This window comes from Syngnathoides biaculeatus, chromosome 5 (assembly GCF_019802595.1).
Source record: "Syngnathoides biaculeatus isolate LvHL_M chromosome 5, ASM1980259v1, whole genome shotgun sequence".
Classification (NCBI taxonomy): Eukaryota; Metazoa; Chordata; class Actinopteri; order Syngnathiformes; family Syngnathidae; genus Syngnathoides; species Syngnathoides biaculeatus.
This window is the reverse complement of record NC_084644.1, coordinates 11,021,323-11,035,783: the sequence shown is the minus strand read 5'-3', so window position 1 is coordinate 11,035,783 and position 14,461 is coordinate 11,021,323. Positions and strand designations below refer to the sequence as shown.

General features: G+C 46.0%; 1 protein-coding gene across 7 annotated transcripts in view; it reads right to left on the bottom strand.

Moving 5' to 3' along the window:
- Positions 1–3,218, bottom strand: part of sema6e (sema domain, transmembrane domain (TM), and cytoplasmic domain, (semaphorin) 6E) — a 157,027-nt gene extending 153,809 nt beyond the window's left edge. For all 7 annotated transcript variants that reach the window (XM_061819477.1, XM_061819473.1, XM_061819474.1 and 4 more), the window contains exon 1: positions 2,962–3,218. The gene's annotated coding sequence lies outside the window, so the exon portion shown is untranslated. The remainder of the gene's footprint in view (positions 1–2,961) is intronic.
- Between the last annotated feature and the right edge of the window lie 11,243 nt (positions 3,219–14,461).

The following is a 14,461-nucleotide window of genomic DNA, read 5'->3' as shown; positions in this document are numbered from 1 at the left end:
CTGCAGCCGAAGACCCCCCCACCCCACCCCCCACAAAAAAGCCCAACGCCGAGCATGGAAATGAGAACTAAAAATTCCATGCGAGGATTAACACTCCATTAGCCGCACTGACTGAGATGGCGACTAATCAGAGCTTGGGGAAGTCATGTGACAAACATGGAACTTTATATCACGGCAGCACAATCTGGGGGGGGGGGAATTGAGTGGGGGGTGGAATCCACCGCCTACTCAGTAAAACAACGCCGGGGATGGAAAAGGGAAGTAAAATTGCACGCAGGGATTAACACTCCATTAGCCGCACCGAGTGGGAAGCCAACCAATCGGAGGCCGGGAATTCACGCGATATCAACATGGACGACATAATACCTCACAAGAATACCAGCGGTTGCCACACTGAACTTCTAGTTACCTTTTTGAGACTGATAAATAAACACTTGCTCCCCTTCACAACTGGAAACGCTAATAAATCACATGACTGAACTGCTAATTGGGCCCAATTGGGAAATTTTCACTTAGGGGTGTACTCACATTTGTTGCCAGCTCTTTAGACACCACTGGATGTGCGTTGAGCTGTTTTGTTGGGATAGTCAATATACGGTTCTACAAGTTATTCACCAACCAATTGACAACACAGTCTGCATGTCACTTTCAGTCATTAATATTATAATAGTACTAAAAATAATAAAACTATCACTGCTATATTTGGTAAGATCTTTGTACTTTTTAATTATTTTGTCACTTTGTGACATATAAACCGTCAGAAAATGACTCAAATGGATCTCGACCATCTGAAAACCAAGCGACTGACCGGGATCATTGACCAGGGGATCAGATCGGGACAAATGTGAGGGGTGCACTCACTTTTGTCAGGTACTGTACGAGCCGGGTAGCGGAAACAAAATTGATGCCCTGCTGAATGGAAATGGGAACTGAAATCAACCGCGAGGATTAACTAGCCGTAGACAGGGCCGGTCTTCAGATTTAGTTGCGACTTGGCCACGGCAAACGAAAACCACTTGCATCGTGAGACCAAAATCCTACCGGTAAAGCAACAACAAACTACTAGCTCGGCAGTATCTGCTAGGCTGCAAGATACCCGCGCGCCTGTGCCATCAGGTGCCAAACAAACCACCTCAACCGCGCTTACCAGGCCATGACGTCCGTCCGTAAATACTGTAAAGACATCCCCGCCGACACGGTGTTCGACGAACAAGCCAACCGTAGGCTCCATCGAACGGCGGTTGAATACGCGGTAGTCATCCTTGGTGGCTACCCTACCCACGAGGTGGACAAAACCGAACTCGATCTTCCCCGGGCCACAAAATCCAAATTATCGCAACTCCGCTTCGGATCAAGCCGCATGCTCGATGACTACACAGCTCGTGTCGACAACACTATCGTCAACCACTGCCCGAAATGCGGACAGGGCCCTCACGACACGCAGCACATCCTCAACTGTGCCGCGGGTCCCGCTGCGCTGACCCTAATGGACCTGTGGAAAAGGCCGAAGGAAGTGGCTCCCTTCCTGGAACTAGAACTCGACTGAACAATGTGATTGCCTGGCTACATCAACAACAACACAGTTGCGACTTAAACAGTGAACCGTCGCTACTCGAGGGGGAGAATCAAGACCAAAACCTGTCACAAATACAGAAAATCTACGAGTATTTGACGCCCACCCTTAAAAGACCTTCACAACTAATCATAGAAACCAGAACAAAAAAAAAAAAAAAAAATCATACTTTTGTCTCTGTTGAAACCCTTCTACTCAATTAAAATAGTTCCTTAGGACGCCACAAGATGGCAGCATAGCAATACTTGAGCCCGAGTTAAAAACTGCAAATGATTGAGTTTTTCCCCCATCAAATGAAAAGTTCTTCAAAAACTTACAAATGCCAAATTTTCCATAGGGAGATATTCACGATTAGAAAATCGATCATTTCCAAATACGTCCTCACAGGACAAGCATTTTGGGTCTTGTTGACGTCGGCCTAAAACACATTACAGCCAACTTAGACGAGCAAAATGTGTGTAGCGATCCACTACACACACATTATTGGACAAATACCAACTCTGAACTCTCCCAGTTGATTAATGCGCCCTTTCTTACCGCATTTTTGGACAGTACTGACAGTTTTTATCATGACGACACGATAATGGTAGGCGGATTAATTCGGCTAAGTCTTCGCTGCAGGCCCCACGTGCCAAACGCGCGGCCCTCCACCGCGCCAGCGCGACTCGATGGGACCCGACAACTTGATGGACTGCCGAATCCCGAACGGAAGTTGCGTCCGGTCAAGCGGATTTAAAAAAAAAAAAAAAACTGGATCCGATTCCGCCACCGTGATGTCACTGCAGCGGCGGCGGCAGCAACACCAGACGGCGGCGTCGGGTCCAAACACAGACGAATTCGACCGGGGAATGAGGTGACAACTTGAACAGGAGCCACAGCAGCAACAGTGACTCATGCACGCGCAGGCAGCAGTCTGTGCGCGTGCACAAAGACAGGCTGACCTATTCTCAGCATCTTCTTCAGCTGCATAACTGGAAGGTCGCTTGCTCTCTTTTTTTTCCCCTCTTCTCCTCCTCCGTGCAGCAGCAGAACAAAAGCTGCGGAGGACAATGAGCTCATCGAGCCCCTCGGACCTGGCGGGTCCAAGTAAGCTATAGAGCCAGGAAAACATTCAGAAAATGAGAGTTCCAAAAAAAAAAAAAAAAAAAAAAAGATTTCTCATTAGATGTGAAGCCACAGTGCTGAGTGGACACATTTTGGAGTCAGATGCTTCTCATTAGCGTTCCGTTCGCAAAGTTGCGGACGTGGACGCTGGTGACATGCGAGACCAGAAACCACCACCAAAAATTAAATACATACATACATAAATAAATAACGGGCAAAACAATAGAAGCCAGAGCTGGAAAATATGGCAAACATCTAGCCCAGAAAAAAAGTGTTCGTCTTACCTTCTTCCTTGACGGTCGCGTAGCGAACACAAACAGTAGTGAGACAACTCCTTGCTTGTCGGCTGTTAATTAGGCGTGACGTAACGTTGAATTGGACATTTCGGGGAGTCTGCGCTCCACGCTCGGTTCCGTATCCCACAAAGTGTCCTCACGCCCCGACCGCAGTCGCCACACTCGACGCGAGCGAACTCGACTGAGACGAGACCACAAGCAAGGAGCGCTGGTTGAGGACACGCCCCCGTCACTGGAGAGAGACAGGCAATCCGGCCAATCACAGCCGAGATGGCGAGTTTGTCTGCTTTCTTATTGGTCTAGTCGGTTGCCCTCCCCCCTCCCCCTTATTAGCGCCGCTCACTTCTCATCCAGATGTTAAATGTCGGAGTGTGTCGGCCCTTCGGTGCGGACGCCAGCCAATCAGAGCGCAAGGAATGCATATGATTTCGATTCCGGCCCAGCACCTGAAATAACGAGCTCGGTCAGGTGATAGGCCTTGTTTTTGGCTGAAAATATGTTACGATGCGATATTATATGACATTAAGTGACATCAAGTTACTTCAAATTAAATTAAATGACATGAAATAAGGGGAAATCCCTGTGCTGGGCAAAACAGCTCAAAGCTTCAGGTGACTGACAGAGGCAGGAGACCTGGACAAAGCAGCGAGGCTTAAAGGGGAAATCCACTGGTTTGCATTCCTAATTTATCCAATAGGTCATGTAATATGTACTCTATTTTAACAATGTGATGCTAAATGCTCTCTCTTTTAATAGTGTTTTGGGAAGATTTTTATCGACGATTAAGAATTTTCAGGGGTGCTGCCATTTTCACATGACCTACGTGCGTGGATGTGGCGTGTAAGGTGGCGCAACAAAGGCTCGATTACATGAGACACAGGTGTACCCCGCCTCCTGCCCGTCGACAGCTGGGATAGGCTCCACACCTCCCCACGACCCTCACGAGGATAACCGGCGAAGAAAATGGATGGATGGAGTGTTCTCATCTGATGAATGAACAATGACGAATTTTCGGGGGCGCTGCTATTTTCGCGAGTCACATGACCAAAGTCCGCGGATGTGACGTGTTACATGCCGCAACAAAGGCTCGATTACATCTGACACCATTTATGCCCAGCGCTGATTTCTCAGATTTCTCCTCATCTGATGAAGAAATAGCAGCATCGGTGGATCAAGAAGATGGAGGAATACTTCCACACACAGCCGTGAGCTCACTCCCCGGCGAGCGAGCTCCAGAGCTCCGTCTTCCCGATCAACTGAACGGCTGTGCTGCTGACCGCACCGGTATGGTAGTATTCCTCCATCTTCCCGACCGAGCGGCCTAGCCGCTCACGGCTGTGTATGGAAATATTCCTCCGTCCTCCCGATCAACCAATACTGTTATTTCTTCATCAGATGAGGATAAATCTGAGAAATCAGCGCTGGGCATAAATGGTGTCAGATGTAATCGAGCCTTTGTTGCGGCATGTAACACGTCACATCCGCGGACTTTGGTCATTTGACTCGCGAAAATTCGTCATTGTCAATAAAAATCTTCTCAAAACACCCTTAAGTGAGGGATGATTTAACATCCCATTGACAAAATAGAGTACATATTGCATGACCTATTGGATACATTGTTAATGCAAACCAGCGGATTTCCCCTTTAAGTCCAACCAATATCCACATTTGGGAAAACCGGTCAAAGTACTTCCTTCCGGCTCGGGTAAATGGCGGAGCATCTGTCGGAAGTGAAATCCGCGTCTTCAGCAGTTGCCAGCTTGAGCTACCGGTTGTGTCGCTTTCAGCTCCAAGTCGTGCTGTTCGATTGACGGCCGAGAGGGGCGGGGCCTCGGCACGTGAAGCGTGCATGTCCGCTCCAGCCTTTGAGAGTGGAGATAGCGGCTTGTTTTGTATTTTTCCCTGATTTTGAAGCTACATTTTACATACTTTTTATTCATTCAAATTTCACAGGGTTGTCAAATTTCAAAGCTTTCCCGGGGACTTTAAACATTTTGGGGGTGGAGGGGATTGCCGCAGCACATCGATCCAACTGAGAAATAATTGTCATCTTTTCTCCGCCGTCTCTTCTTGGAAAAGCGCAACAGGTTGAAATGTGCTCACCCCGACGATGAATATTTCGCTTTTTCACGAACTGCGCGGCTCGCTTCTCTAATGCATACAACTCCCCAGGTGGTGCATCTTCACCCTGCCGGGAGTCTGCTGGAGCCGCACCAAAGCTTCGATGTTTCTAATCCAGACTTGTGTCTCGACTGTTTCTGCCACAGCAGGACAAGTTTAAAAAATAATAATAATAATAATAAATTATTATTGGAGGAAAGCACGCTGAGAAAACGGTTAATACGTCTGCCTCACAGTTCCGAGGATCCGGGTTTTTATACTGGCTTCTCATACACGCGTGGAGTTTGCATGTTCTCCCCGTCTCTGCGGGGGTTTTCTCCGGGGACTCCGCTTTCCTCCCACATCCCAAAAACATGCGTAGCAGGTTAACTGAAGCCTCTGAATTGCCCGTTGGTGTGAAAGCGAGTGCGAATGGTCAGTCGTTTGTATGTACCCTGCGATTGGCTGATTTCCGGTTCTGGGTGTACGGTGAGACAAATGTGCAGCCCAGTTTTAATAAATATATGACAAAATCGTTTTTTTCCCCTCTTTCTGTAAACGCTACATTTAACAAGCAGACTCCCACCAAGAAAATCAGTGGCAGCCATCTTGGATGATAACCCAGTGATTAAATACAATTTTTGAATCATGTAAGATTACACAACACATTACATTATATGATCAATCCATCTTTTCAGCTGCTTATCCTCACAAGGGTCACGGGGAATCCTGGAGCCAATCCCAGCTGTCAATGGGCATGAGGCGGGGTACACCCTGACCTGGTTGCCAGCCAATCGCAGGGCACATCGGGACAAATAGTCGGACTCACAATCACACCTACGGGCAATTTCGTGGGTCCAATTAATGTTGCAGGTTTTTGGGATGTGGGAGGAAACCGGAGTGCTCGGAGAAAACCCGCGCAGGCACGGGGAGAACATGCAAACTCCCCACCGGCGGGTCCGGGATCGAACCCGGGACCTCAGAACTGTGAGGCCAACGCTTTCCCGCTGAAACACCGTGCTGCCTACATGACTTTGTAGTACATTAAATACAATTAAAATACACGTTTCATTTGAAAATGTTTTTTCCTTCAGTTAAGTTTTAGGCTTTCATTTTATAATTTGCATTTATTATATACTATATATACTATACTTTCATATTTATTGTAATTATATTATTGGAATTTTTTAAAGAAGTTTGAGCCTATATACAGTATTTATACATTTTAGAATTATTTTGTCACATTATCAATGTAGAATAAGGTTAATTCCTCAAATGACTAAATTTCATTAAATAACTCCTGTTGTCTCTATCTATCTATCCATCTATCTATCTATCTATCTATCTATCTATCTATCTATCTATCTATCTATCTATCTATCTATCTATCTATCTATCTATCTATCTATCTATCTATCTATCTATCTATCTATCTATCTATCTATCTATCTATCTATCTTACACACTGTCTATATATATATATATATATATATATATATATATATTACAATTACCAAATTACATATATTACAATTACATAAGTTGAATGTTCATCCCACTCTGCTGCACTGTAAAAATGTTGCCGCCAAGCACAATGCCAGTGATTTTTGTTGTTGTCGTTATTGTTGTAGTCGTCCCTGAATCGTGTACTTGCGTATGCAAGACATTAAACAGCAACTGTGGAGAGTGCAGACCTCCCCCAAGGCCAAACAAATCCACTTGTGTTTCTTCATTTTGGGAGGTGCACACCTTCTATGGTACATTTTCCACATGTATCATTTAATCACCGAGGTCCATTGAAAAAATTGGTGTATTTCACAGAAAAATTAATACATAAATAATGAAATGATGCTGCCACACTAAATTGGACTGCGGCCTTTGACCCAGCCCTCTATAAAGTTAATTATTTTGGTTTGAAACCCGTTTGGTGGAAAAATTACTGTAGCTTGTAGTTACACTTGGTTCCTTTGCTTGGTTTCTCTACCTTGAAAAATAATATGGACGATTGATTGGGAGTAGGCAGCACGGTGGTACACCTGGTAAAGTATTGGCCTCACAGTTCTGAGGTCCTGGGTTCAATCCCCAACAAGCCTGTGTGGAGTTTGCATATTCTCCCCGTGCCTGCGTGGCTTTCCTCCGGGCACTCCGGTTTCCTCCCACATCCCAAAAACATGCAACATTAATCGGCCACTCTAAATTGTGATTGCGAGTGCGACTATTTGTCCCGATGTGCCCTGCGATTGGCTGGCAACCAGTTCAGGGTGTAACCCGCCTCCTGCCTGTTGACAGCTGGGATGGGCTCCAGCACTCCCCGCGACCCTCGTGAGGATAAGCGGCCAAGAAAATGGATGGATGGATGGATGATTGGGAGTACTTATTCTAGTTTCAATGAAGACCACTAAGAAAGTCGGTTTGAGCAATAATCGTCTTACTAGTATTTTCCACTAACTTTTGTCTTACTTGGATGACCTTAACGTGGTTATTCTTTGATATGAAATACTGTGAATTATGTGTCAAACTGAAGCCCCCCCCCCCCCCCCCCCCCCCCGGGCCAAACGTGGCCTACTGCGTCATTTCGGCCGCATGGAGAGCTTAAAAGACCCGATTGTCTTGTAAATGGAGTCAGTCCGCTCCAACTGCAGCATCATCGTGCCCGAAGCGCTTTCCAGATGATCACATACGTATTCACCCGTTCATGCAAACACATGGGCGGCTGTTGTCATGCAAGGCTCTTCCAGGTCCACTGGCAGCAAAAACGGGTTCAGTGTCTCGACCACGTCGTTGAACCGTCAGCCCATTGTAAAATAAATATGTCAAAAGTGTGTATTGATCATGACATGAACTCCATTTCCCACATCCATCCATTTTCTAAGCCGCTTATCCTCACAGGGGGAATGCTGGAGTCGATCCCAGCTGTCGACGAGCAGGAGGCGGGGAACACCCTGAATTGGTTGGGAGCCAATCGCAGGGAACACAGAGACAGACAACAGTCCCACCTACGGGCAATTTCGAGTGTCCAATTAATGTTGCATGTTTTTTGGGATGTGGGAGGAAACCGGAGTGCCCGGAGAAAACCCACCCAGGCACGGGGAGAACGTGCAAACTCCACACAGGCGGTGCCGGGATCGAACCCGGGTCCTCAGAACTGTGAGGCCAACGCTTTCCACCTGATCACCGTGCCACCCTTTATTGATCTCCTTGAAATCAAATTAATGATAATGAGCATTGATTTTCGGGAGGTCCACCTTCAGATCCATGTAATAGTATGGTTTTTTTCCCTCACTAGTAGGATGACTTTGGCATACTAGTGCGACAAATCCATGTTATTAGGGAGGCAAAACTGTCCTCTGCCTAACAACTGCTGCTTGCTAGTGACGTTATAAAGCACTGCTATCTGGGATCTAGCACAATAAGTCAATACGTGCAGGTTTACTGCACTAGTAATAACGTGTACCCTAGTTATCCCCTAGTAAGCCCAAGTTGTCCTTTGAGCTCTCTTATATCAAATCATTTTTTTCTATATTAAAGCCCCACTGACATACTATATACGTTGTAAAATAGATATTGTAATGGAAAATCCATATAACATTATTCACTTCAATGTCTATACAAAAAAAATTTATATGAGCGGAGAGCGTGTCATCCATGCGCAAAGTTGCGGAAGCCTCATTCGACATCCAAGGGGTCGCCATATTGCCTGCAACGTCATCAGCAAATGTTACACCGGGACATTGGCCATTGAAAACACGTAGTGGCGACTTGTTATGGGACACGGTAACTCTTTTCGAAGAAGAGAACATTTCACAATCGAGTGAAGTGTCCGGGGCAATATTACCCTATTGTTTCGAGCCATGTTTAGATAATATGCGGATCACTTGTAACTAACAACAGACTCCCCGACAGTATGTATGAGCCAGCCCGGCCGAAGCCGTGCTCGTCCGCGTGGCACGGCTTCGGCGGCGGCTCGTCCGCCCACCTGCTGTGGGACACGGAACCTCTTTTCAAAGAAGATAACATCTCACAATCGAGTGAGGTGACCGGGGCAATATTGCCCCATCGTTTCAAGCCATATTTAGACGATATGTGGATCGCTTCAAACAACAGACTCCAAGACAGTATGTATGAGCCACCCCGGCCGAAGCCACGCTCCGCATCAACACACTTAGAACCCCTGACTTACGTACGCAGATCTTTTGTGACATTCTGAGAGGATTATGTTCCCCCCCAACTATTTTTTTTTTTAGTAGCTCTATACACACCTACCGGTCATTTAGAACCCACGAAGCTCTCGTCCTTTGCACCTGTGCAATCCATTTTTCATGACGAACCGGGTCTTTTAGAAAAGTATGAAGAGTAAATCCATCCTCCCGAGTGTTTGAACAATATCCAGCGATACAACGAGCCGGCATTCTGGCTAACACGAAGGAACAACAAGGTACCGTCCAGCAGGTAAAACTAGTATAAACACACGAGACCGCCTGAGTGCGCTCCCGGTAACATTGTCACTTCCCGGTTCTTCTCAAAAACAAATCCCTCGTGAGGGATTTTCATGATGGGAGTTACAAAAAGCCATATACGTCAAAATTATGTTGCATGGTGAATAAAACAGATGGGTCCATTCCGGCTGCCTTTTTTAAAAAAATTAAAAACATACTAAAAAAAAAACATGCTTTTCGTGTCAGTGGAACTTTAAGGATAATTCAGTTGAAGATTGTGCTTGTAGGCCAAAAGTGACACTTATAGTGAGGGCGGGGTGGGGGCATTATATACATGATTCTACTGCTGCACTGTATTATCTAGAATGAATGTACAGTACTAGTACATGAATCTTAAACCTGATATGAAGGATATCGAATAAATACTCAAATGGGTTTGCACACAATGTGTCATGTGGCCAGACACAGCACTTGTCAATAATTCACGCGTGTCAAGCACGTTTTCTACGCCGGCGCGAGCGCGGTGATCCACTGCGGTTTTCCTTTTGTGTTCACGCCACTGGTCGCACATTACAGATAAACGCCGGCCAACGTGCGCGGCCGCCGTTACATAAGGACCACGCGGAAAGCGCCACTCGAAGGGACTTTCTCCGGGAACAATCATGCGAACAGCCCTGAGAGGAAAGCTTATCTGCGTTCATCGACACGGAGAATAAAGAAAGCTACCGAGTTCTTGACGAAAATCACAACAGGCCTCGACATGAGTTGATCGCAAATAAACTCATAAAAGCTTTTTCCAGCAAACATATTTAATCAACACTTCATTACATCTGATCTGGGCAGTTGTACTCCATTAGAACGTAACCACTTTTTTCATTCCTTCAATGCATTCATAGCTGCACATGGTCGGACTTCTCTCGAGAACAGCGAGCGCCGTGGGGATGTTATTATGGGATGCTGCCGCAAACAATATTGGCGTTACAAGAGGAGAAGAAGAACACAGTTCGAAAATATTGCAACGCTGGGAGTCGTTTGCGCCTGTAGCTTTTTCCACATCAAAAAAAAAAAAAAAAAAAAAAGGTACACCACATCGTTTCGTGGGAAAACAAAACGCAACCTTTAAGGGGACTGCCCCGATTGCAAAGACTTCGCCCCAGAACTAAGAGAAGAGAGAAGATGAGTCCAGCCTTTGTAAATCCTCCCTTGTCGACTTGGTCCCCCTTGACACAGTATGTGAAGCTAACGATCTCGAATGGGGTTTTAAAACCGACGGTGATTTAAAGCTGTAAATCTGTGCTGCAGTCAAGTCGAACTTCTTTTTCCTTAAGCAGCTGGAAAAAGGTGAAGCCCTTTTGCACAAGAGCACTTTGTTCGTGACTTTATCAGATGCCGGCTAGGTTACGGTCATGCACTTTACTTGGAGTCTGCCAGTCATCCCAAAGGCGCAGCTGTGGTTTTTTTTTTTTAAATTGTTTCAGAAATAAAGTTTGCTACTGTTGTCTTGACAAGTAGAAGATCTTTTGCAGCAGCATTGTCATCAGGCTGCGAGGGCTAGAGCCTAAATTCAGTTCTGGATTAATTAAACAGGGTTGCTTAAAGTCCAAGTGACGTGCCTACACACGTTCTAAAATAGAATGTAATGATAAATACATATAACGTTATTCACTTCAATGCCTATACGAAAAAATAAATGTGAGCGGAGAGCGTGTCATCCACGCGCAAAATTGCGGAAGTCTCGCTCGACATCCAAGTGGTAGCCATATTGCCTGTAACATCATCAGCAGACGTCACACTGGGACAGTCTCCATTGAAAACAGGTAATGGCACCCGCTATGGGAGAGGAACAGCAGAGATTTTCGGATTTTTCCGACGCCCTTTCTGGCACGGAAGCTCTTTTTGAAGAAGAGAACGTCTCACAATCGAGTGAAGTGACCGGTGCAATATGACCCTACTGTTTCAAGCCATATTTAGATGATATGCGGATCACTTATAACTAACAACAGACTCCCCGACAGTATGACAGCGTACTCAGCCGCGAGCAACACCGCGGATTACAGCTTCGCCTGGCGTGGCTCATCGAGGCGATGAGCCGGGCCGTTTTACGGGGTCGTTGTCGCTTGCAGCTCAGTGCGCCATCGTCGGTGCCGTTGTTTCTCCGTTGGCGTTCATCGCCAATGGCGGCGCACTTAGCCACGAGTGACGACAACGTCGTAAAGTGCCTGGCCGCGATGAACCACTCAGCACCGCGATGAGTCACCCCGGCCGAAGCCGTGATCAGCAGACACGGCGCCGACGCGCACATCGACACATTTATCACCCCTGAGTTACGTATGGGGATCTTTTGTTAGGGTTAGAAAACAAATCCCTCAAGAGTATTTTCATGGAAGGGTTTCAAAAGCCATGTACGTCTGAACATGTTTTGTAGGGAAAAAAAACAATGGATCCATTCCAGCTGCCTTTTTTTCCTTAAAAACATTCTAAAAATCATGCATGTCATGTCAGTGGAGCTTTAAATTCAGTTCTAGGTTAATTAAACAAGGGCCTGAAGCTGGGTAATATTTCCGAGAGATCAGAGAACCTTTGGTCTAGGATTTGTCATGCTGAACACAACTGATTGGAACGTTTCAAGTTCAGGAACCACAAGTACATTCTTGTTTGGGAGCAATCGGACAAAATCTGTTGGATAAAGTCATATCGAACAGACCCCCTGCAAATGAGAAACGTGACCATAAAATGGTTGCTTCAAAGCAAACTGGCAGACTTACTGCGTATTGGGCATGGCTTCTTAAGACATTTTTGCATGTGCCTACCAAATTCTACGTTGCTAAATAAAATTAGTTTCATGGACAGGATCTGAAAAAAATAAATGCCTGATGCATTGATTTCCAGTTTCGCGGCAAGTCATCTATCTTCACTGACATGTTCTCCCCCAAACCATGAAAAAAGCATTTTACAATTTAATGTCATAAATGTCAGAGCACAGGAAACAGGAGATTTAACATTTCAGGGTACATTTTAGTTACTAGTACAAATTCAGCCTTGCACTTGGTATAAGAGGAGGTGTTTGCAATTTGGTAAATGAGCACCAAGGCGGTGTGATCAAACGAGGTAATGTTTGTGCCATGTGGGCAGGAACATAGTCAACTCCTATCATGTCCAATCAAAGGGTCTTCTCTCATTCCCTTTAAATCTAATGAGCTCATTTCTAATCCTATCTGTCATAACCACAACTCTAGTGTGGACCCAAATGCATGTCTCGGTATGCAGGAAGGCAGTTACAAGAAGGTCTTTATTCGTAGGCCGGGAGGTCGGTCAGAGAGAGCAGCAGTATCAAGGACGTTAAGCTTACTAGGTTTGTCGGAGGACAGGCAGAGGTCGATACGCCGGGATTCGGGATCAGAAACAAGGAAGTGCTAGAACGAGGCATGGATGGCAACGATCTGGCAAAACCAGACAGTCCGCTGGGTCCTATAAGTACTGGGGTTCATTATCGCAGATGAGGCGCAGGTGGGCATGTCCCAATAAACGCAGGTGTGTAGGGGACCTGCAGCGCCAGGGCTGGGACCGGCAGGACCATGACACTATCCAACGTGTTCACTCCAAGCGAGAACCTTTGCATCGTCATTTCTGCTACCTCCAGTTCTGCTTCCTGTCGTTTCTTCAGTGCCACCGTCTCTAATCCGTACATCATGGCTGGCCTCACCACTGTTTTATAAACTTTTCCCTTCATCCTCGCGGAGACTCTGCTCTCACATAGAACACCAGGCACATTCCGCCAACTGTTCCAACAGCTCTGAACATCACCTTTGTTCTTAAAAAATGGGGACTAGCACAATTTTCCTCCATTCTTCTGGCATCTTCTCTCCCGCTAGCATTCTATTGAATAAGTTGGTCAAAAACTCCACACCCACCTCTCCAAATTGCTTCAATACCTCCACTGGTATGTCATCAGGACCAACTGTCTTTCCAGAACTGCGGAGGAAAATCTCGATGCACCATTCAGTGCGTAGTGTGTTTGTGGGCTGTTTGAAGACCTGACTGACGATAGGGATGGCGATGGCGACGGTGACGGATGTTGTGTCCACTATAGCTGCTTGTGGAGCGTTACAAAAATAGTCTTTTTAAGAGTGCAGATACATTCTGGATCTGGCGTCATTTGGACACTGACAAATATCTGGAGGCAAAGGCAGAAGTCCATTTCAATGACAAACATTCCATTAGTTTAATTTCGTAGCTCCATTAGAGCGCCGAGGCACATAATGTAACTACTTCACTTTGTAGCATCTGTCACTGTGACGTGTGAGACACACCCCATCAGCCTTCATGAGTTACGGTGGTCTCCAGATGACACATTTGAAAGAGCGTCACTCGCGGAGATGATCATCGAGAAGGACGCTCCGGAACAATCCAACGTGATGGAATCTCGGTGATGGAAGGTCCGCAGCGACAAGGAGGATGTGAAGGCAGGTTAACGGAGAAGAGGAGCTGATTCAATGTTGGTAGGTTTTCCTCCTCGCTTAAGGAGAAGGTCGACTCCGCCAGCGGCGGGCGAACGGATCGATGGTGGAGGACGGATGGGTCGCGCTGCAAAGGGAAAGGTCAGACCAGTCGGGTGTGTGTACTCGTACGAGATGCATTCGAGAGACGTCGACAAACCCTCCAGAGCATGATGAAGAGTCCAGGGTGGATGGTGGAAAACAGACAACAAAGTAGTACCTTGACTTACGAGTTTCATTCGTTCTGAGACCATGTAACTCAATTTACTTGCGAGTCAGATCATTTCCCCCCACTGAAAAGTAATGAAATGCCATTAATCTTTCCTGGCCCTAAAAATGTTTTGATTTGTTTTTAATAAAGAAAAACAGCATGTAATGAAACACGATACAAGCGGATATAAAGTAATTTTATAAAGTGTAATTACAGTGTGTAGTGTCGTATTTGTGAGTTCAATG